General features: G+C 34.9%; 2 long non-coding RNA genes across 3 annotated transcripts; one reads left to right on the forward strand and one right to left on the reverse strand.

Annotated features, from left to right (window-relative positions):
* Window positions 1-1609: 1609 nt before the first annotated feature.
* On the forward strand, window positions 1610-2955 carry LOC145051628 (uncharacterized). Of its 2 annotated transcripts, XR_013683743.1 has the most exons (4): window positions 1610-1930; window positions 2257-2293; window positions 2382-2513; window positions 2773-2955. It is a non-coding gene; the product is annotated as an uncharacterized LOC145051628 (long non-coding RNA). The 2 variants fall into 2 exon arrangements; XR_013683742.1 differs by lacking the exon at window positions 2773-2955 and having other exon boundaries at window positions 2382-2766.
* Window positions 2956-20536: 17581 nt separating this feature from the next.
* Window positions 20537-22327, reverse strand: LOC145051630 (uncharacterized). The gene is made up of 3 exons (XR_013683744.1): window positions 21931-22327; window positions 20990-21093; window positions 20537-20885 (listed from the first exon to the last, which is right to left on the reverse strand). It is a non-coding gene; the product is annotated as an uncharacterized LOC145051630 (long non-coding RNA).
* Between the last annotated feature and the right edge of the window lie 1746 nt (window positions 22328-24073).

A 24073-nucleotide genomic window follows, 5' to 3' on the forward strand; every position in this document is an offset into this window, starting at 1 on the left:
ATGAACAATGAAAGGCAGAATGTAGTTTGTTCTCTAGTGTGACAAGCAGACAAGATTCATTTCCGCATTCTCGATTCATTAATTGTTTTCATGTATTAAATCACATGTGATTATATGATCTAATCACTTATGACTTGTATGCACATGATTCATTTTTGTGTTTTTGATTCAATAGTTGTTCTTTGTCCATATTAATCGTATGTGATTAAATACATAAAATGACATATGATTAAATACATGATAACAACTAGATTAAATACATGATAACAACTACTGAATTGAGAACGTGAGTTTGAATCTTATTTACATACATCATATGTGATAAAATATTTATAATCACATGTGATTAAATACACGAGAACAACTATTGAATCGAGAACTCGAAAATGAATATTTTTCACATAAATCATATGTGATTAGATACATATAATCACATGTGATTAAATAAATATAATCACATATGATTTATGTGGCTAAGATTCATTTTCGCGTTCTCAGTTCAACAATTGTTTTTTTTCCACTTTAATCATATGTGATTAAATACATTTAGTAAGATGTGGTTATATGTTTCTAATCACATATGATTTTATTTGGAAAAAACGAATCTTGTCTATATAAATAATATGTGATTAGATATATATATAATCGCATGTGATTATATAGACAATAACAAATATTGAATCAAGATCGCGAAAACAAATATTTATCCATATTAATCTTATTGATTAAATACATCTAATCACATGTGGTTATATGAATCTACTCACATATGATTTATGTGGACACAATCCATTTTCGCTTTGTCGATTCAATAGTTTCTCTCATGTATTTTATCACATGCGATTATATGTATAATCGCATGTGATTAAGTAGAGGAGCACAACTACTGAATCGAGAAGGCAAAAATGAAAAGGGATGGTAGTTGTTGTAGTAGGCGGTGGTTGTTGTAATGGGTGGCAGGTAATGGAGGGGATGGTAGTCATGGGTGTTGGGTGGTGATGGTGGGGGTAGTGGGGGTGGGTAGTGGTGGTTGTGGTGGGTACTGAGGTGGGGGTGGTGGTGGGTGGTGAAGCTTGGTGGAAAAAGAAAAGCTATTAAATTTATCTAATCACGTATGATTTATCCGGAAAAAATTCATTTTTGTTTTCTCGATTCAATAATTGTTCTCGTATATATAATCACATATGAATTATAAGTACAAAAACAAATTTTTTCCACATAAATCATATGTGATGAAATATATATATATATATATATATATATATATATATATATATATATATATATATATATATATATACTATCTTATTATACAAACCTTGCTATTTCTAAAAATAGATTTAAGACGTCCAAACCTTTAAGCTCAATGTACAAACATTTATCAACAAATTACAAAATACAATGCATTAAGTATAAATGTAAATTTAATATTGAAACATTTAAACATATATCTTATCTTACCCAATATAGAAGATTTAAAATTTTTAAAAAATCATACTTTTAACTAGAATGAGTCAATATAAGTTTTGAAATTTAAATTAAAAGTTGTCACGTGGCCATATAACTCAACAAATTGAACGAGTATTCCAGCAGAATCGGTAACACCAGATACAATTTATATAGCATCTCCACCCAATTCAAGATACCACTCTATCGAACAATCTACATTCACCACCGTCGCACTTCATCTCACCACCATTCACCTTCGCCTCCTCCTTTTCTCTCTAACTCTATCGGCTGATCTGGAATCAATGTCTTTTTCCTATCATCATTGCACTATGCCTCTCTCTACCTTCTCCCCCCCATCAATATTCAACTTGCGTTCACGATTTCTCACTTTCATCGCCGCTGCTTTGCAAAACCAACCCTCGACCATACTTGGAAAACTTAGATATATATAGCCCCGAAGATTCAGAGGCAGAATCATCTGGTATGGTTTCTTTCTTTTTAACGATTTTGGGTTTCATTTAGAGCTTGTTTTTATTAAACCGAAAAACTGCATGTGGGTTACGATGAATCTGTGTTTGAATGTTAGGTATGGTTTTTATTTTGTTGTTTTTACTCAAAATGATTTCCGAATAGATCTATGTTTGGGGGCTGAAGATTACATCTGTCGTTTTTTTGGCTTTCGATTTTGATAGTCATATTTATGATTTTTGTTGATTTATTTTACATAATAATTTTATTGATTTATTTTGGTAAAATTTCAAATTTAATGAACTTGAATTTGTGTGTTTTTGATGAAATTATTTGCAGATGCATTAAGATCTTGTAATGAAGGATAAAGATGGATGTATGTTTTTGTTTGATTTTGCAATGTGCAATCGTTTTTTATTTACCATACATCTTATATGTTTGTGTTTGTGTTATGTATGTTGCAGATATGAGTTTCTGCTGAAGAACATATTTTGTTCTCATATTTGAGTCAGATCTGTGTCGATCTATGTTTTATCCCATTTCACATTTTTTTTTTGAATCTCATAAAAACAAAAGAAAAGCACACACGCCAAGAGGTAAAGTCTGCAAGTTATTTTTAGGCTTTTTCTTGGGTTCGTTTTCTTAAATTTCGACTTTTATATCAAAATTTTATATCTGTATTTTGTTTTTCCATGTTTGTTTGTTATTCTTATCAGATCTGTAAAATTTAAAGTTTCTGTTTATCTCAAGGTACATAGATTTGTGGTTATTTATCATGTATAGAGAGTTAGAGTTTATTTAATATTTACCAGGTGTTATATAATAAAGTATATACATATTTGTTTTTCATTTTAGGTTTTATAGAACTTGAGTTGCTGTTTGTTGATTCCAGATAAGCAATGAAGCTGATTTTTTACTTTTTTGGTTTCTTGATAAAAATCTAAAACTGGAAGCAAGTTTGAACTTGTAAATGTTGTAGTCTTTTTGGTGAACAATTTGAAATGATATATGTTTAATACAGTTTGTATACAATTTTAATAATGGATTGTATTTGTCTTTGTTTATGAAATTAAACTGATAAATGTTGGCTTCGTTTATGATTATAAAATTAAACTGACAAATGTTGGTTTTATGAGATGGAAAAGTGTATTTTGTATCTTGTGAATCTTAGGAATATATGTAAAACTTAAAAATAATGCTGATTTCTTTATTGATATTACGATTATTAATTTATTATTAAAAACTTCTTAAAATTTGAACATGCGTATTTTTGAATTTGCTTTGTAGTCATTATTTTGCAAAAATTTGTTATAGTTAATGCATAATTGAGTATATGAAAGATCAATTGTATTAAAAAAAATTAAAAATGATATTAATAAGATGATTAGAGATGAGGAGCTTGGAAAAAATGGCATTAAAAGCTCCTTTTCAAATTTGGAATAGTCGATGAGTTGTGCTATCATTTCGACAGCTAAAGTTCAATTAGTATAAATTTTTAATTACTATGACTCATTCTATTTTAAGTGTGACCCATCGAAATGATTTACTTCTCTTAGTGTTGATTATGCTTTAGTATTCATACAATGACATTCAAATTCATTTAAATATATGTACGAACAATTAGTTAGAACAAGTATTTCTAATTAAATAAAATTTATAAATCTTTAGTCATGAAGCTTAATAAGTGCGTTAATGACTCAACGGAACATAAATATTATAGGTTGCTAAATAATATTAAAGGCTTAAAATGATTATTACAAAAAAAAAAAAAAAAAAAAAATAGAAGCATTGAGCTATATAATTCTAGATCTTCACCCCATTCCCTTCTCTCACGCCATATCACATTGTACTATCTCTCTTTAATGTTTTCAAAATTTTTAATTATTTTTATATTATTTTTTACTACAAAAACTTAATGTTTTTTTTTTTAAAAGAAGAGTTTAATTTTTTCAACGTTGAAACACCATTGTATAACCGATTGCATTTGAAATAGATGCTTAGTTGGTGTATGAATTTTAAAATATTAATGGAAGATACCAATATGTTTTAGGGAGTTATTTAATTTGTTTAATGGGAAAGTAATATGTCGTGAAATAACATAAACAACATACTGAAATGAAACAAATGAGCGAAAATAAAATAATATCCAAGAAAAAATTATTCACTAAAAGAAACTATTGTTGGCTAGAATAAAACAAATTGACAAGAAACAATTTGAAGACTGTTGAAATGACATTAACTTTCGTTTGTAAACTAATTGTCGGAATGAAACAAATCCCCGCCGCCGCGTCGCGCGGGTACGCCACTAGTAAATTTGTGCCCACATTAATCATATGTGATTTAAAACTTATAATCACATGTGATTGGATATATGAGATAAATTATTGAAACGAAAACTCAAAAATGAATATTGTTCATATAAATCATATGTGATTGGATGCATATAATCACATGTGATTATATGTATCTAATCACATATGATTAAAGTTAACAAAAAACAATTATTGAATCGAGAACGCGATAATGACATACATGATTAACTATATCTAATTGTTGGATTAGATGTCTAAGCCCATAACTATTATTGGTATGTACTTGACCCGAGAGTAGCATGGTCCATTTAGGTTGCATATCATCAGGACAATTTGTTAGGATGGACTTTTGAGAGAAGATGTTATATATGGTTTGTTAATATATTATAAATTATAATATATTAATATGAAATCATATGAGTTAATTAGTATTGATCAAGAATTAATTTGGATATTAGTTTGGTGATCAAAAGAGACTAATTAAATATATGGGGACTAATTATGTTAATTAGTTATATTTATATGTGTTGGGCTTATGATCCATGTTGGACCAAGTTTATGTATGGATACATAAAGAGTTGGGCCACATGAACCATGGATCATAAAACCCATGGGTATGGGTTTAGGTTTTACCCATGACTCTTAGAATTCAACATATATAAATACATATATGATGACCTAAAAACCGCCAACCCTAGAGTGTGGGTGCATGTTCTTGGAGTTCATGAAGGTTTTAAAGTGCATGGAGATTCTCTCTCAAGTCCTACCTTTGTCCTTGATGTGTTGTGATTCCACTTGAGGCTTCCACACTATTGGGGCTATGATCATAATGCCAAATGCATCAAGACTTCCATCCATAAGAAAAGGTATGTTACACTAACTAGTATCTTGTGTAGTTTACATCTTTGTATGCTAGTTATAGGCTTAATACCTTAGAAACACCTTTGCATTTATAATTAGTGAAAACATAGCTCCAAGGTATTTAAGGTTGCATGAACACCTTAGGAGTGTTAGAATGCTCAAAACCCAATAGTGGTATCAGAGCCTAGGGCTGTTTTCAATTATACTTGATGCACCACATTTTTCGAAGCCAAGAAGTTGTCCAGACTGAAAATCGACAAGTTCCTTCAATAAAATCAATGAGTTCATTGTTTAATGCATGAACTCGACGAGTTCTATATAGAACTCGACGAGTTTAGGCCCCTGACAGCTTATTTTCGAGTTTCTTGGCTGGAATTGGATTAGGAACGTTACCATAAGCTATTTTTGAACCTATAAACCTGTTTTTGATGTGATAATGATCATTCTAATCCAATTCAAAAGATAATTATCAAAATTTTCATGCTTTGTATTAGTTTAATGATTAGACTAATTACATGAAAAATGTTTGATTTGAATTGTCTTCTTCATATGAGTTTAATCAAGATTATGAATATTGCTAGACATGTTTGTGATTGTTGTTTTCAATCAAAATTAATCTGAAAGTTATTCATAATATATGTTTTTGTAAATTGTCCTCAAGTTATATGAAAAGTCTCATTAAAAAGTTATTAAAACCATAGGTTAAGAAACATGAATAGTCTTTTGTCATAAATAGTTTTATGAACTCCATAACTTGTCCTCAAGTTATGGATGTTCAAGAGTATCTTCATTAAAGATTTTTAAAACCTTAATTAAACTCATATGTTATGAAAACATAAGAGTTTTGAAAGGTTTCAAAACTTGTCCTCAAGTTTTGGAATTTGCAAAGTTACCTCCCCATGTATACTTTAATTCCAGATTAAACCTTAGAATTTTAAAAGTTTAAAATTCAACCATATACTATTATAATATTAAAAGTTAATGATTATATATATATATATATATATATATATATATATATATATATATATCAGAGTAAATTCAATCTTACCGCTAGTAGGCCTCATTCACGAAGTTAGTCTATAAGAGGGGGGGGGGGGGGTATAAGGTTAGTGCCTATAAAATGGTAGTTTAATGGGTGTCCACTCTTACCCACAACTTCCTTGACTGGTGGAGGGTCGTTAGCCGAACGGGTAGGAAAGGACTATAATTCTCCCTTCATTAAAAGTATGATGATAAATACTAAGTAACTAAACACTTATAAATTCCCAATCTTAGTTACTTAGGAAAATGTGAAATGGTGCTAACCCATGAAATTACACTTTGGACCTCGTTAAGTCGTTGGTTGAGCGTGTGTGGTTAAACGGCACACTAACTTGGGACTTACAATGTGTGGCAAAGGGTGACTTAAGTTTTATCATAGATCGGTGGAGCGCGTGTGATTAACCGACACATCGATTGGGTGATAAAATTAAGGGTACCAAGTCAATTTGCATGGTTATTCACACCTTGTTTGTGATCCTCGGCATCCCAGTCACAAACTTGAGAGGGCACAATCGAGATTTAAAACATGCCATTGAAAGTTTAATGAATCTCAAAAGATCTAGGAGTTTTAAATCCAATTAAAACTTAATAATTTATTTTGTTTTTCATGGTGGAAATTGGTAAATCGTCATTTATCTACCTTCAAATATTTTGTAGCTTGGATTACAGCATCCCTCTTCCAAGTTATAAAATAGTTTGTTGGGTCCTAGCCTTAATATTTCGTATTGGGTGTTATGTTAAGGACTTAAATAAAGTGAAACTTGAATTTCTCCCTCATAGATGTCTAAGTTCAGACAACTATGGTCTTCCTCATCCTTTTAGATAAAGCTTCACTTCCTCCACCTCCTCCAATAATTCTCCTTGACCCACAAGTTCAAGGTCACTCAATCCCTATTTGGCAAGCAAAGTCTATATGTGCTTACATCTTGAAGATTAAGTCACATATTGGCAAGCCGGGAGAATGGGTGTCAAGGTCTTAAGGAAGTTGACTGTTGACTGGGTTCTTTAGTCACTTTCTAAGTCACATAGTGAGTTCTTTAAGGACTACTATGTAACAGGCTATGACATGACCCTTAATGATCTTACTTATTTGCTTGATGCTGCTGAATCAGCAATGATTTGGAGCACTGGTAAAGCAAATTTGATTGGAAGATCTACTTCCCATGCTTCCATGGACATTGGTAATGGTAACATTGAAAGTCCAGAAAAGCTTTCTCTTCCCAATGGAAAGGGATCGGCCATGGTCAAGTCATTTGACCTAATAGTAAAGAGAAAGGCTAATTCTGAGATAGTCTCGTGCACCATTTCCAAAGAGTCCATATGTTTCTATTGCCAAGAGAAGGGACATTGGTTGTGAAGCTGCCCATTTTACCTGAAAGATCATAAGGATAGTAAAGTCAAAAAGGTTTGACTTTACTTCAGGTAAAATCCGTTATCTAACTCTATTAAGTTCTTATTTGGAGATTCTCGATACATGATGTAATGTAATTACATTTTGATGTTTTCTAGAATCAAAGAAGAGTAAAGAAGCTTAAAGAAAGAGTAAGTTGATTCTATCGCAATAGATGGATTTCTATCGCATGGGTCGATGATCAGAATTTTGAGTTGCTGCTTATGAGTTATGATATATTGCTAAGGAATAGATAACAACATGTTTTTCATATGTATTTTCATTGTAAGGATAAGTTTTTTCCGCAAGTTTTAAAATAAAAGAAAGGTTTTGATTTTATTTATTTGAAGTATCCTTACAATGGAATTTGTGGGAAATTGTTGTTTATATGATGTCGTTGATAGCAATATTGGAAAATGGATTTGATTCTTTCGTTTGTGGTAGTGTCATTATTTACCAAATAAGGAAAGATTCTCATCATCCAAGTTTCAGTTGGATAGAAACTTGGAATCATACAACTTGCATTGTATGATGAATGAGAATTTTCATCTTTGGTAAATTAAGACTAATTACTTGTTCACATGTACATGTGAGTCAGGTGAAGGACAAGGGGACCAGGTACACTTGGTTGTGCGCTGGTCAAGTCCACCATAAGGAATGATAAGATTATTCGTCATGATTTACTAAGTTTTAGTAAATATGATTATGCTTACAAGTTTAAGTGTAATTCTGAAACATTGGAAAAGTTTCAATGTATGGCAGGACGGATAAACAGAATCAAATAAGGCAGAAAGATAAAAGTTTCTCTAATATGAAGAGATGGGAGAGTACTTGAGTATCTTGTTTTATGATTATCTTAGTTATTATGGAACCATATAACAATTGATCCTCTAAGAAATCCTTAGTACATTTGTTTGGCTAAGGAGAGGAATCGAAAAAGTGTGGAAATGGTCAAATCAAAAGACAAATCATACTTCGTTCCAAAAAAAGTCTTAGAGTCATACTCTAAGATTGTAAATTGAGTGACATAATTTTAAGAAAGGTTTATAACACTCATCAAATGTAGAGTAACACGTTTCTTACTCTTGTACATCTGAGATTAGTAAGTGGTGATGTTTTGGATAAGACAAAAAAACCAAGTAAGACCAATTGGAAGAAGTGTTTATCTTGATAAGAATCCGCACTAACTCTTGAATAATTTGTTTTGTCAAGGAATGGTTCTTGAAAAGAGAATCTTATATGTCAAGAGGTCAGTGGGAGTCTTAAGAGATCTTGAGATAGTTTCAAGAACTAATCAAGAGTATTGTTAATCACTAGCCCACGACTTGAGGTTTGTAACCTATCATGTTGACATATTCTCATTTCTGTGTCTATTCCAGTTAAAAGTTGACTATGATTGTGAGTTCTATGAGTTCTCAATTGTTTGCGTAATAACCTAGAAGCAATGGTAGGCCCTGTGCTACCAGGTGGCAAGAAATTAAGATTAAACAAGTTCAGTCCATATGAGTTTGGTTTTGTCACTAACCTTGTCTTATGATTATGGTTATGACAAATTCGCATGGATAGGAACACTTAATCCATAGAAAAACTAAGTGTCATAAGGTTTCTCTCCGATTCATGAAAATGATGGTGATGAAACTCTTTCACTAAGTAGATTTTCAGTAGATAGCAATTATGATATTTGCATTCTCAAAGTCGTTAGTGGAGCGCGTGTGGTAAACCGGCACACTAACATAGACTTGTAAGAAATGGAAAAGGTCTAAACAATTGAGACTATGATTACGATATCCTTTTTCATAGTTCTAAAATTGTTTAGACACACATGTGAGCTATCTAAGGAAAGGTGTATGATTTTGATAAAGTCTTATCAAAGCATCTCGTATCATAAAACTGAACTTTGGTAAGAAAGTCAATAAAGTATTGATTTCTAGAAGTCCAACTGATTTCTGGGTACATGTCAAAGCTAGTGGGAGCATAAAGTGTTATGCGAGTTAAATTATAATTATCATGTTAGTGGGAGCATGATTATTATGCTACGTGTTGCAAGTTAGCAATGTTAATTATAGAAAACAAAAGTTTCAATTCGCTTTGAAAAGTTGTTTTGCTATAATTAAGGGAAAAGATTTTATACTTCATTCCAATTCTACAAGCTTAGATTGAGATTTTAATCAACTTTAGTCAAAGATATATATGAATGTTATGTTGGAATGGTTCAACATAAGAAAATGCTATATATGTTGCGTTCTCAAAATTCGATTATGATTACGACATCCCTCTTCATAGTTCGAACTGATGCCAAATAAAAATTTTATAGCATGAATCGTGTCCCATATGCTTCGGGTATAGGATCGATTACATGTGCTATAATATTCATCCATTCTAAAATTTTCCAAATGCTTAGGGCATTAAGAGGGAAAAAGGAATAGAACCGAATATGACTAAAATGATTAAACAGTTGTCGAGGACAATCTGAGGTTTACCAAAGATTCGTTACTCGTGGACAATTAGAAGTATAATGTAAACTTTGGAAAGGACCATATTGACATATTTTGAAAAGAGGTAACTCTTGTTCAAAAGTGATAGTCAAAATGGTAATATGGAATTGTTTTCATAGGTGGAAGTTATTCTCTGAATCTGTATAAGATTAGAATGCAAAGAAGGATGTTCAAAGGAATGTACTTTGAATATGAGGCTTCGTTTCCATGGAATTGATATCCATTGGAATACTTTGTAATTTTTGTTGCCAAGTCATTGTGACTTTTGTGCATAGTCATTACAAGAGAATCATTGCATATAAGTTTAGAATCTAACAGATTACAGTAAATTGCAAGAGTTTGGTATTCTTACATTCACAAAAGGGATTGGAATTGTGAATTGAGCATCATTGGAGTCGTGTTCAATTGATCTATTTCACAAAAGAAAGGACCATAGGTAAACATAATGTGCATACTTGGAGCATGGCATGACTATTATTTTAATTCATGTATTAAGTTGATAATTCGAAACATTACATGAATAATGAGTAATCAATATGGTGCTTAGATAAAAGGTGTTTTTTTAATTTACTCTCAAAGTGTTGGGGCCATATAGGATTAGTATTATTCTTGTGTTTCACTTTGCATGTTTTGACTTCCAGAATAATTATTTTATTCAAAATCTCCACAGTCGGTCACACGTTGGAAGTAGGTATTGAATTAAGACAGTCACGAATCTGGCTTGTAAGATTTGTCTAAGGTGCATTAGACATAGAAATGGTTGCTACAACATTCATGAGTGCTCATAAGTTCTGAGTATTGGATTAAACCTACGCTCATTTGAATCACTTCATGGATTTTATCACGAGTGAATCATGAAACGATAATATCTTATATTCTTCAAACCTAGAGATATGAGTTGTTGACTATGAGTTTGTTATACATTGATTGTACGAAAACGCATCAGTAACTTGATGTTATAACGTGCATTTGTGTATCACTCAACAAGTAGTTAGTACAAGCATATGAGTCAAAGTGTATCCATTCCTTTTATCTCATAAGGATAAAAGTGATATATGTGGGCCCCTCGATGATTTAGTGATGACACCCTTAAGTGTTTGGCCAAGACTGGACTGATTTGATTTGTTCAACTAGTCAGTTGTCATAAATCTAAAATCAGGAAACAACAAATGGACTGAGAGAATGATTATAATCCATGTCTCGATCCATATGATATCTAGAATGGAGGAATATATGATCACTTATCTAATGGACGCGTCATTTGATTTGTTCAGAGTTCGACAACGACTTTAAGAGCTACGATTGCTAGTCGGGTTATGAAGTCGTACTTGCAATAATAGTTTTAGACTTATCCAAGTGGGAGACTGTTGGATTAGATGTCTAAGCCCATAACTATTATTGGTATGTACTTGACCCGAGAGCAGCATGGTCAATTTGGGTTGCATATCATCAGGACAATTTGTTAGGATGGACTTTTGAGAGAAGATGTTATATATGATTTGTTAATATATTATAAATTGTAATATATTAATATGAAATCATATGAGTTAATTAGTATTGATCAAGAATTAATTTAAAGATTAGTTTGGTGATCAAAAGAGACTAATTGAATATATGAGGACTAATTATGTTAATTAGTTATATTTATATGTGTTGGACTCATGATCCATGTTGGACCAAGTTTATGTATGGATACATAAAGAGTTGGGTCACATGAATCATGGATCATAAAACCCATGGGTATGGGTTTGGGTTTTACCCATGACTCTTAGAATTCAACACATATAAATACATATATGATGACCTAAAAACTGCCAACCCTAGAGTGTGGATGCATGTTCCTGGAGTTCATGAAGGTTTTAGAGTGCATGGAGATTCTCTCTCAAGTCCTACCTTTGTCCTTGATGTGTTATGATTCCACTTGAGGCTTCCATACTATTGGGGCTAAGCTCTTAAGGCCAAATGCATCAAGACTTCTAGCCATATGAAAAGGTATGTTACACTAACTAGTATCTTGTGTAGTTTACATCTTTGTATGCTAGTTATAGGCTTAATACCTTGGAAACACCTTTGCATGTATAATTAGTGAAAACATAGATCCAAGGTATTTAGGGTTGCATGAACAGTTGAACACCTTAGGAGTGTTAGAATGCTCAAAACCCAACACTAATCACATGTGATTAATATATCTAATCACATGTTATTATATGTATCCAATCACATATGATTTATATGGACAAAAAAAATATTATCCATATAAATCATATGTGATTAAATACACATAATCACATATGATTATATACACATAATCACAGGTGGTGGTGATGGGTGGTGGTAGTGTGTAGTGATGTTTGGTGGTGGTAAGGGGTAGCTGGTGGTGGTGGTGGAGACATGTGAGGTGGTGGGTGGTGGTATGGGTGGTGATTATAATGGGTGGTAGTGATAAGTGGTGGTGGTGGGGTTGGTAGTGACGGGTGGTGGTGTACGGTGGTTTTGGTGGGTGATCGGTGGGATAGTGGTGGCGAGTGGTAGTGATGGGTGGTGGAGGTGGGTAGTGGTGGTTGGTGATGATGATGGTAGGTGGTGGTGCTCTTGGTGGGTGGTGGGTGGGGGTGGTTGTAGCGGGTGGTGGTGATTTATGGTGGATATAGGTGGTGGGGGTGGGTGGGTGAGGGTGGTGGTGATGGGTGGTGGTCATAGTTATGGGTTATGGGTGGGTGGTTGTGATGGGTTGTGAAGGTGGGTGTGTGGTGTTTTTGGTGGGTGGGTAGGGGGTAATGGTGACGGGTGGTAGTAATGGGTGGTGGTGGTCGGTGGTGATGGGTGGTGGTGGTGGGTGGGTGGGGTTGTGCATGGTTGGTGGTGGTGATGGAATGTGGAGGCGGGTGGTGGTGGAGGGTGTTGGTGATGGTTGGCGGGTGGGTGGTAGTGATGGGTGGTGGTGGTGGGTGGGGTTGGTGGTGGCGGGTGGTGGTGATGGGTGGTGGTGGATGGTGGTTGTGGTTGGCGGAGACGGGTGGTGGTGATGGTGTTGGGTGTTGGTTTTCGTGGGTGGTAGGTGGGGGTGGTGGATGTGGGTGGCGGTGATGGGTGGTGGTGGTGGATGGTGTTGTTTGAGTGGTGAGTGGTGTTGGTTAGTGAGTTTTTTAATTTTTTTTACTAATTTTTTTTATTTATATTAATATTATTTGATGATTTTAATTTAAAAAAATTGTGTGGTTCAAATTCGTTTTTAAATGTTTTCGCAATAAAAAATGTTTTCAATTGAACGCTAACTATAACTCTCTCACCCACACCAATGAATGGGTGCCAGTTTATACTGATAAATAATAGGGATAATGACTTAAAAGGGTAATGTATTTTTCGATTTGTACACATTTAGTCACTAAGTTTTTTTCGTTCGCATTTACGCCTTCAACTTGTTAAACTGTACACATTCAGTCCTTATGACCGGCTACTTCAGGTTAGTCGGTAAAATGACTTAATAGGGTAATATATTTTTCATTTTGTACTCATTTAGTCCTTAATACTTTTGTACACATTTAGTCCTTAATTTTTTTTTTTACAAAATAAGTCATTTTTGTTTTTGTATTCATTAAATACTTATGAATTATTTATTTAGTTTTTTCTCACGAAATCTTACGTGGGAAATTCATTAATGAAGTGTTTGGACCTTTTGATGCTTATGTACATCGCGATCTCGACTAACTTGTATTATAACTAAAACATTAATCTTGAAACATTTGTTAAATCTATTACACTAAAATATATTTGATGATGAAATTACCATCAAATTGTTCTTTTGCTCTCTCCAAAGATGAAGGAAAATAAGCAAACCAAATTAAAGCAAGATAATATTCTAGGGTTGAAGTCTTCATAAAATCAAACAAAAGAAACTATCTCCGCCTGTCCCGAAGTTCAAGACAACCCTCTAGTTAATATAATAAAATGTTTAAACACCGTTCCAAAAAAAATGTTTAAATATATATTATCTGAATATAATAATAATAAAAAAAACAATATACTTTATTGTTTTTGGTTTAACCATATCAATTTTTTTCAGGATAATTGTGTCTTTTCTTTTTCATGTATTGCGGAAACTATATGCATGTAAACATAAAAACTTCACTTCACTTGTACAGTTATACTAAAAAAAACAGAATTATCTCAAACAATAATATGATAAGTCGAGTAAATAAATATTTGAGGTACATCAACCGCATGATGTAATCTTGAGAGGCAACTAACTCTTCTTAGCTCCGTCTTCAAATGTCGCGAGTTAGAAGAACAGATTACGTTTTAAATTTTAAAACTTTTTTGAATTTGAGAATTGAGATAAGTATACTATGTAAATATTTTATGCTAAGCAACTGAAAGAGATGAATCGTTCGTATCAACGAAAGGCCACCGGCGGCAATAGCTTACGGAGTATCACAACTATGTTTGTAACCAATCTTCCAAATGGGAGTAGCAAGGAGACTCTCAAAAAGATTTTCTCAAAGTTTGGGTGTATTGTGGATGTGTACATGGCGACAAAGAAGGATTCAAAGAAGAAAAACTTTGCTATTGTCAGATTCAAAGAGGTCATGGACGTGAGACAACTGGAGGCTTCCCTGCAAGGATTAAAATGTATGGGCTCTGTGCTAGAGATAAATGTGGCAAAATTCGAAAGGAGAAAGGTGGAACCCATGGGGACGACTCGAACAGGTGAAGGAAACACGGGAAAATCGGTTCGTAAGGAGATAGGATCGCTTCGGGATGGCAGATCTTTTGCTGAAGTAATTGTTGGGTACGATGGCCTACCTATCCCCCCCTCCTCCCCCGAAGCTAGACAAAAAACCTGTCATCCTGGAGAGCGGATCGTTTTGGGCAGAATGGATTCACAGCCCGCTCACTTTAATCGGAGTTGCTCACAGCTATGAACATCTGACAAATTTGCCATTGGAGATAAGGTTGGGAGGCTCGTATGCTTATGGAATGAAATACCTGGGTGGATTCGAGATTGGGATTCGCTTCAGAAATGATCACGATGTCAAGGAATTCCGTTCGAATGGAAAATACTGGAGAAAATGGTTCAGCGAATTAAAACCGGGGAACTCCTACATGGACTCGCCTACAAGATTGGCATGGCTGAAGATTGTTGGTCTCCCTTTGCACATGTGGAGTGAAGGAAATTTTGCTCGTATTGCAGGGTTGGTGGGTAAGCTCATAAGTCCCAAGATGATTTCAATGAAACTACAAGATGTGTCTCGTGGTAATATTTGTGTTCTAACGGAGAGAAAGACGAAAATCAATGAAGAAGTGGTGGTGGATTCAAATAAGAAGTTACTAAGGGTGGGAATTGTAGAAATTGATTTTGACTGGTCTCCTTTTCCAACTGGGCCTGGAATCAATAATGAGGATGATGGAAAAAATGGAACTTCAGACATGGTGAACTCAGATGAGAAGGGCGATCTAGACTCTGGGGAAGAGGAGGAAGGAATTTCGGAAACTGTTGCTTCACCTGCAAATGAACCCACTGATCGGGGATTGCCCAGTGATGATTTGGAAGATGGTGAATTCAGGTATGATTGTAATACCGGAGGCGGAGAGGAGGCTGCCCCGGAAGGATGGCAGCGGATAGCGGGGCTGCGCCGAGACCTAGGCCGCCGGAATCTGATGACGGTCAACTGGATCGTGCCTCAGAAGTTGGGGAAATTCAATCGTCGCCTATCATTAATTGCCAACGGGTGGATTGTAACACTGAACCCAATGTAGGCAACTCAATGGCAGTCAATATTCCGGAGGTAAATGATATAAATAATTTCGGCATATATTCGAATTTAGTAAAATCTGGGAGTTTTGGCCCATTTAAGTCTGGGCTAGAAAAAAATGATGGAAGAAAACTCCCAAAATCGTTTGGGCCTATTATTGATAAATCGAGCGAAGGGGCTCCGGATGTCGAATTCCTGGTGGATGGGTCTATTAGAAAGAAGATGCGGCGTTCTTCCCTTCCTCGATTAGACTTGAACAGCAATCCCAGCGAGTCTTCCAATTCTGACCAATCAATACATGGTGCTGAAGCCGACTCAGATCCGATCCGCTCCACCCACTCTACAGACCGGGCCATAAACCACCAAGGTCGCGAGGTTCTAAACGAGACTGCCCTTACTGTGGAAATCGGAAAGATGGTCGATGTAGATATTGAAATTGGGAACGAGGTTTTAGAGGAGGCAATGGGTATGGAGGGTGAGATCAATATTCCTCAATGAATATGCTTTCTCTGAATGTGAGGGGGATCGGAGAGGATCATAAGCAAAGATGGGTGAGGAGGTTATGCTCGGAATATAGGGTCTCTATAGTCTGTCTTCAAGAATCACAACTGGGGTTGTTATCTTCACTCCAATTAAATATTAGAAATTGTTGGGCAAACAATAATTTTGGTTTCAAATTAATTGAAGCAACAGGGAGATCTGGAGGACTTATTACAATCTCGGATGATGAGGTATTTATAGTATCTGATTCGATTAAATCAAGGTATTTTTTGATTACATTTGGTCGGTGGGTGGGTATAAACACTGAGATAGCCATAGTAAACGTATATGCACCTCAAGCTCCGTCGGAAAAAAGGAGAACATGGGAGAAGTTGGCTCAGATTAAATCTAGTAGAGTGGCGACATGGAGCTTTGCAGGAGATTTTAATGTTGTTCGTAGAAGAGATGAGCGGGTAAACTCCAGGTTTTGTCGCATTTCTGCTGATGACTTCAACGATTTCATATTCTCCTGTGCTCTACATGATCTGAGAATGGGCGGATATAAGTTCACTTATTTTAGACCAGAAGACGGTGGTAAGTTGAGCAAATTGGACAGATTCTTGGTTTGTGATAACTTCATGGAGTGTTTCCCGGGTTCATCGGTAACTGCCCTTGCCAGAGAATTCTCGGACCATTGCCCGATCATGTTGAAAACTTCTTGTGAGGACTTCGGTCCTAGGCCATTTAGATTCTTCAACTCGTGGATGTTAAAGGCTGGATTTCAAGATGTGGTTTCTGAGGCATGGAGGAAATTCAGAGGTTATGGAAACGGTGATGCTTTCTTGGCGGCGAAATTGCGTTTCTTAAAGAAGGAAATTAAGAAGTGGCGAGAAACAGCCTTTGCTTTGGAAAACAAAGAACTAGAAGAGTGTAGGAATTCTATTGCACAGCTTGATACTTTGGCGGAATCCAAAGATTTATGGCCTCATGAATTGGGGAAAAGAACCAACTATGTAAAAAGGATTACAGAAATTGAAAGGATGGCTGCAATGGATATGAAACAAATGGCAAAGGTAAAATGGGTGACTGATGGAGATGAAAACACTTCTTTCTTCCATGGTTATGTAAATAATCATAATAGGAGGAACAAAATTCATGGTTTGACTATTAATGGTCAGTGGGTGACGAGTCCTGATGCTATAAAATGTGAGATCCTCCAATTCTTCTCTAAGAAATTTGAAGAAAAATGGATGAGTCGACCAAAAATCAGAAGCAACAGATTTAAAACGCTCTCTTCAGAGGCGAGCTCTGCTCTTGAGCTTCCTTTCTCAGTTGAGGAAATTAGGAACGCAATTTGGTGTTGTGGTTCGGAAAAGGCCCCGGGGCCAGATGGATTCTCATTTAAAATTTTCAAGTCTTACTGGAGTTTGCTAAAGGATGATATTATGAGCTTTGTTAGATCATTTGAACAACGCGGAGAATTTTCTATGGGATGCAATTCGTCCTTCATTTCTCTTGCAGCTAAGATTAAGGACCCACTCTCCTTAAGCGATTACAGACCAATTAGTCTCATTGGTGCGTTATACAAGATAGTTGCTAAAACACTGGTGATCCGGGTGAAAACACATATTGGAGTATGCATAGACGAGGTGCAACCGGCTTTTGTAGAAGGGAGGAACATACTCGAAGGTCCTTTAATAATTAACGAGGTGTGTTCTTGGGCATTAAAAAGTAACTGGAAAATATTGTTATTCAAGGCAGATTTTAACAAGGCTTTTGACTCGGTAAATTGGGAGTACCTTGATTCGGTTATGGCTCAAATGAACTTCGGGTTAAAATGGAGAAGATGGATAAACGGATGCCTCAGGTCGGCTAGGGCGTCGGTACTGGTCAATGGCAGCCCAACGGCGGAATTTCCTTTGACAAAAGGAGTGAGACAAGGCGATCCGCTATCACCGTTCCTTTTTATAATAGCGATGGAAGGTCTAAATGTCATGATGAAAGCGGCAAATGAAAAAGGGATATTCGATGGGGTCCATATTCCTAATACCAACATATCCCTTTCTCATTTATTTTATGCTGATGATGCCTTATTTATTGGGGATTGGTCAAAAAAAATGTCTACAATCTTTCTAAAATCCTCAGATGTTTCTATGTTGTGTCGGGATTAAAAGTGAACTTCAACAAATCACGGGTATTTGGAATTGGTGTCGACTTTGAGGAGGTTTGTGAGTGGGATGGGCCACTAGGGTGTGCGCCATCCTCTCTACCTTTCACTTATCTCGGGGTGCCTGTCGGGGAGAATATGAATAGAAAAAAAAGCTTGGAAGCCGATTGTAGATAAGTTCCGCTCCAAACTCTCCATGTGGAAGGCAAAGATTTTGAGCCTTAGTGGCAGGATGACTTTGGCAAAAGCTGTACTTGGGAACCTTCCAACCTTTTATCTATCACTGTTCTCAGCCCCCATCGGAATAATAGAAGAGTTGGAAAAGATCCAAAGGCAGTTTATTTGGAGAGGTGATGCAGAAAAAGCAACTGTACATTGGGTTGCATGGGAGAAACTAAAAGCTCCAAAGGAGGTTGGAGGGGCAAGTTTAGGATCTCTTAGGAACCTAAACTTGGCCCTACTGGCTAAATGGTGGTGGAAGTTCAAAACATGTCCTGACTCCCTTTGGGCCCGAATTGTAATGGGGTTTCATAACCCTGCAAACCGTCCCTGGTTCTGCTTCGCAAAACATAATCGAGGTGGGGTGTGGTCATGCATAGATAAAGCAAAAAATGGCTTATGGAAGTTAAATATTGATGTGAAGGAAATAATGAATACTAATGATGGGGGATTATCGTGGAGATCTGACTTTGTGGTGGATGGAGTTTTTAGCGTGGCAAGGCTTAGAAATAGACTTGACAGAGCCTCTCACCTGATTTGCGATGGGGATTTCTGGTGGTTGAATTCGGTTCCAAAAAAGGTGGTGAATTTTATTTGGCGAGCAAAGCAGGGGAGGATTCCATCTGCCGAGGCGTTAAGGAAAAGGAACATCCAAGTACCCTCCACAATGTGTGGGATATGTGAACACGTAGAAGAATCAGTGGATCACATTCTCACTTCATGCAGTTTGGCGAGGAATATTATAACCATGGTACTAAAGTGGTGTAATGTTCTCCCTCAATTCTTTTCAGGTGTGAATGAGATGCTTGACTTTGCCGGGAACTGGGGACATTGCCCAAAAAAGAAAGAGTTGCTTACATGTATTATATACGGAACCCTCTGGAGTTTGTGGAAGGCAAGGAATGATCGGATTTTTAAAGAAGAATCATCGAAACCGGCGAAAATTTTAGATTATATCAATTCATTGGTATTTACTTGGAGAAAGTATAGGAGTCCTAGTGGATACAGTTGATTGGGATAAGTGGTGTTGTGCACCCTTGAATTGTACATGGACTATGCTCTTTGTTTAGCTTGATGTTTTCTATTGTACTTCTACCCCTAGCTTCTTGCTAGGAGTATTTTAATAAAATTGCCGGTTCAAAAAAAAAATCTAAACAATATCCATGTACGTATATCCCAAACCCAAATCCCGTAATTAATGTAGATATACAGTCAAAACGAGCGAGTCAAGGCATTAATTATCTCTAGATAGTTAAAATTTTCCGAGCATTTTCCTGGAGAGAAACTTCTTCATGTGTGTTTCATGAATATATATATATATATATATATATATATATATATATATATATATATATATATATATATATGAGTAACCTAATGCTATAAAACGATAACATTTATTCTCATGTATCGAAAAAAATGGAAACTTATTTAGTCGTTTTGATAGCTTGCGTTTTATGCATAGTTATTGTAGCAGTGATAGTCTTGTGTGGTCTCTCCGGTCAATGTAATAGTAATAGTGATGGGTAAAGGAAAACCAAAGATCCATCACTTCCGAGGGCAAAAGCTAATACCAGCACAACCAATACTTCCGGTGGAGGAGTAGCTATGGCTATACTAACAGGAGCTGCAGTTTCTGCAGCTATATTAGACGCAAATGGCGGACATGGTGGTGGTGGATGTGGTGGCGGTGGATAAGGAAGGGGTTACTGATTTCAGAATGCCGATGTCTTAGTTTCCCACTCGTCAATACCACTAATATTTTTTTTTTAATTTTTAAAAATTTTTTTTTTTATCATTCATTCAGTATCACAAGCAATGCAGAAATTAGAATGGTTCTGAATTTGTTATACGTGTGTTTTTTCTTTCATTCAAATTGTATACAATATTGCAGTGAATTAAATGTAAATGGGAGCTGATATTTCCACGGTTGTTTTTTATGCATCCATATATTTTTAAAGGTAATTGTCTATTATACCCTTCATTTAGTAGAGATCAGAAAATCAAATCAGATTGAGAGGTCGTAGTTCAGGCCCTTGATTGTACCGCTAATCCCTTCTTCACTAATCAACAACATGTTCTGATTAAACACGGTGCTGCTTCTTTGGTGGTGCAATGTTCAGCCAAGTAAAAGGTAAGTGAATCATTGTGTATGTTTCATTTGCCGCCTGGTTTAGAGTTTAAACTCTCATGTTATTAACAAAACCTGTGAAATCCACTTCAAATAAACACACGAACCTCACACTCCTGCAAGAAAGTCAAAGAAGCCAAAAAAAAAATGGGAAAGAAAATCAGTTTGTGCGATGTAATGGTGCATTTTTGCTTGATTTTAACGACTTGATTTTGCCCACCTGCAACTGATTTTAATATGTGTTATGTAATGGTGTTTTTTGCATCTAGAAATTGCTTTGTAGACGGCCTTCTCTGGCGAACGTGATTTTTCTCCGGCAACAGGCTGTTGATTTTATATAAAAAAAATGTATATAGGAAAAGTAAATTAAATTTTATAGTCAAATTAACTCAAGTTTATAAAACAATAACATACATAAATTCATCTAAAATTATGTCTCCATGTATTTTTTGAAAAAAAACCATCTCTTAATTATGATAACCAAGAATCCGTAGAAATTGACTTTCAATACTCAAAATTGTTAATTCGTTTAATCTTTCTTGAGTTAGCTATCTCTAACCACAAAATAAACAAAAACAACGATCAGTTTAAAAACCAATACATTTCTATCAGATTTTCAAATACATTACTAGAAATTAAACTAATAATATAACACATCAGATTTTTATAAACATTAGTTTATTCAGAAAACAACATATGAAATATTTTGAAATAAAAAACATACATTTTAATAAATACCATTTAATTGATAAACATTACAAAAAAACAACTTAAAAAAGAATAAATGCAAAACGATGATATAATTCCATAAGTTGAGGTTAACGAATTTACAGGATGAGGCAGTAAGAACAATAAATTACCAAAACTAATATGCAAGAATAGTAGAAAAGTAAGTTTCATTAGACTCACTATTTATATATGTTTTGAATAAAAATGCAATTCAAAGTTATAGTTTGTAAGTTTATTCCAGTTTCGACGCATGAGAAAGCATGGCTAAATACTTAGTCTTTGACTTTTTGATAAACAAAAGCATTCAATTTCATAAACATAAAACAAACCCATAAATACAGATTTCGATAAAATAACTAGAAACTCAAAAATATAATTCAAAAGTGATAACTCAGAATTTACAGGGGAATGTAAGAGAAATCTTGAGCAAACCTTTGAATGCTGTGCACAATTGGCAGCTCTTTAAAAATACAAAGATAAGTAGTCAACTGAAGCAAGAATTGATGAGGAGTTGGGGATTAATGGACTATATGAAAAGGTTATCGGATTTTCACGAGAACAAGAGATTAAGAGGGCATATTAACAATGAAATTATGAGGATTTAAATCTTTATAGGCTGAGAATAAGAGAAGAAAGAGAACCGTATGTTTTATCTATTGAGATCAACAGGTACGCCCGTATTTATTGGAATCGTCTTCTCTAGAACCCCATTGATAAGAATGTCTTGTCTTCTTCAACTGTAATTATTAGGCGTGCTATATTGCTTAGGATAACGAAGAGTCATGCATTCTAAATTTATTTCAAATTGCCGCCATTGTTTATTAGGTATCCAAAGCTTGTCCTGCTGCCCTCTTTTCATTTAAACCGGACTTCATAGTGTTAGTGGATCAAGAGTTGTAGTGGCCCAATTACTATACACCCATAAAAGACCTAAAAAAATTGATGCCCCTTGAAATTTGATGCCATGGGCCGTGGCCCAGCTTGCCCTGGGCTTGGGCCGGCCCTGTCCGGCAAATACGGCAAATATCTGGTTCGTGTTTAGAGTTTTTCCGGTTACTGTGTATCTTGATGGTACCTTGGTAAGAGAAGAGATGGAAGGGAGATAAAGTGAACCTATATATTAAGGAGCTGGATTCAAGTAAACCTTAGTTATTTATTGGGTCATTGAGTTTTCCTGGGTTTTTTTTGGTGGTATGACAAAGAGAAGGAGATAGAGACAAAACGAAGATAAACTAAGTAGGGTCCATTTTTTTTATATAGCAGGAGCATAATTGTCAATTTACATAAGAAATATGTGGAAATATCAAAAATGTACGTGGATATATCAGCTCCCAATGTAATATATCAATGATGAAATAAAAGTAGTTTTGTTCCTAAGGCTTTGTACTCTTGATATATATATTAGCCGTTACCCGCGTAAAGTGGCGGCTGCAAATAGTTTTTTAGGCGATATGTTTCTTTTATAAAAATGTTACGTCCCAAAAGAAAGTAAATGTCCAAGACAATAGAATCTGGCTTTGGCGTTATTTTTGGCATGATACATCAAATAACTGGTAAAAATAAACACTTCAAGCCAGCACAAAATATAAGTCGTTTAAGTCGTTCAAACAATAATAATAGAATTACATATGAATACACCAAATATGGAAATGTGTAAAAACACATAACTGCTAATACATTATTAATCTCACAACACTTCTTTATATACCACGTTTGTTGTATAGACTCCGCAACATTTTAAATCTTCGTTAGGCTTCACTAACACTTTGGTATTGTCACGTGAGACCCTCTGGAGAATGCAACATAAAGTTGGTCATGCACAAATACTGGGTTTGGAATATACATACCTACATTCAAAATATTTGTCCCTGAGCTTTATTGATTGTCATTGCAAAGCATAATTGAATAGGAAATTGTTTCCTTTTCAGTTTGAATGGAAACATGTCATCTTTATATGGACTTAGAAGAATCCTTGGAAAAAAATACTTTCTTTCTAACATGTTGACCAGCAACTATTTCGACATCAATGAAATTGTGTTGAAATCTTTTACATATCAATCTGGTGTCGTTACATGTCACACCCCAAAACCGAGAACGGCGGAATACGTTCTGGGGTGGAGGACGTCATGTATAGTATCATAACAATGCATAATAATAAAGACAAACAACAACATCCATTGCATTAGTATAATAATTGTAATACAAGCGTGTTATGTACAGTTTGATAGACACCAAAAATATAATCAAAATAAAAGATGAGTCTCGTATATGCTCCATCTTCTCAAAATCTGCATCTGTACCTGTCTACTGAGGACCTGAGAATACAAGTTATTTTGAAAACGAGTATCAGCATAAAGCTGGTGAGTTCATAAGTCTTTAGTGTCATTGCTTGTAAAAAAGTGTTTACAATCATGTAATATAATAGCAGTTCTCAAGTTCTTGAAAATAGTATGATCCTTAGAAAATCCTATATTTTCCAGTAAAAGTAGTCTCCTACCAAGACTCGGTTATTTATAAGTTTGATTCTCTGGAAATGTAAAAGTTTTCCAAATGGAACTATCAGTGTGAAAATATA

The sequence above is a fragment of the Lactuca serriola genome, chromosome 5 (genome assembly GCF_051521515.1).
Source record: "Lactuca serriola cultivar US96UC23 chromosome 5, Lser_US96UC23_V15, whole genome shotgun sequence".
In the NCBI taxonomy this organism is placed as follows: Eukaryota; Viridiplantae; Streptophyta; class Magnoliopsida; order Asterales; family Asteraceae; genus Lactuca; species Lactuca serriola.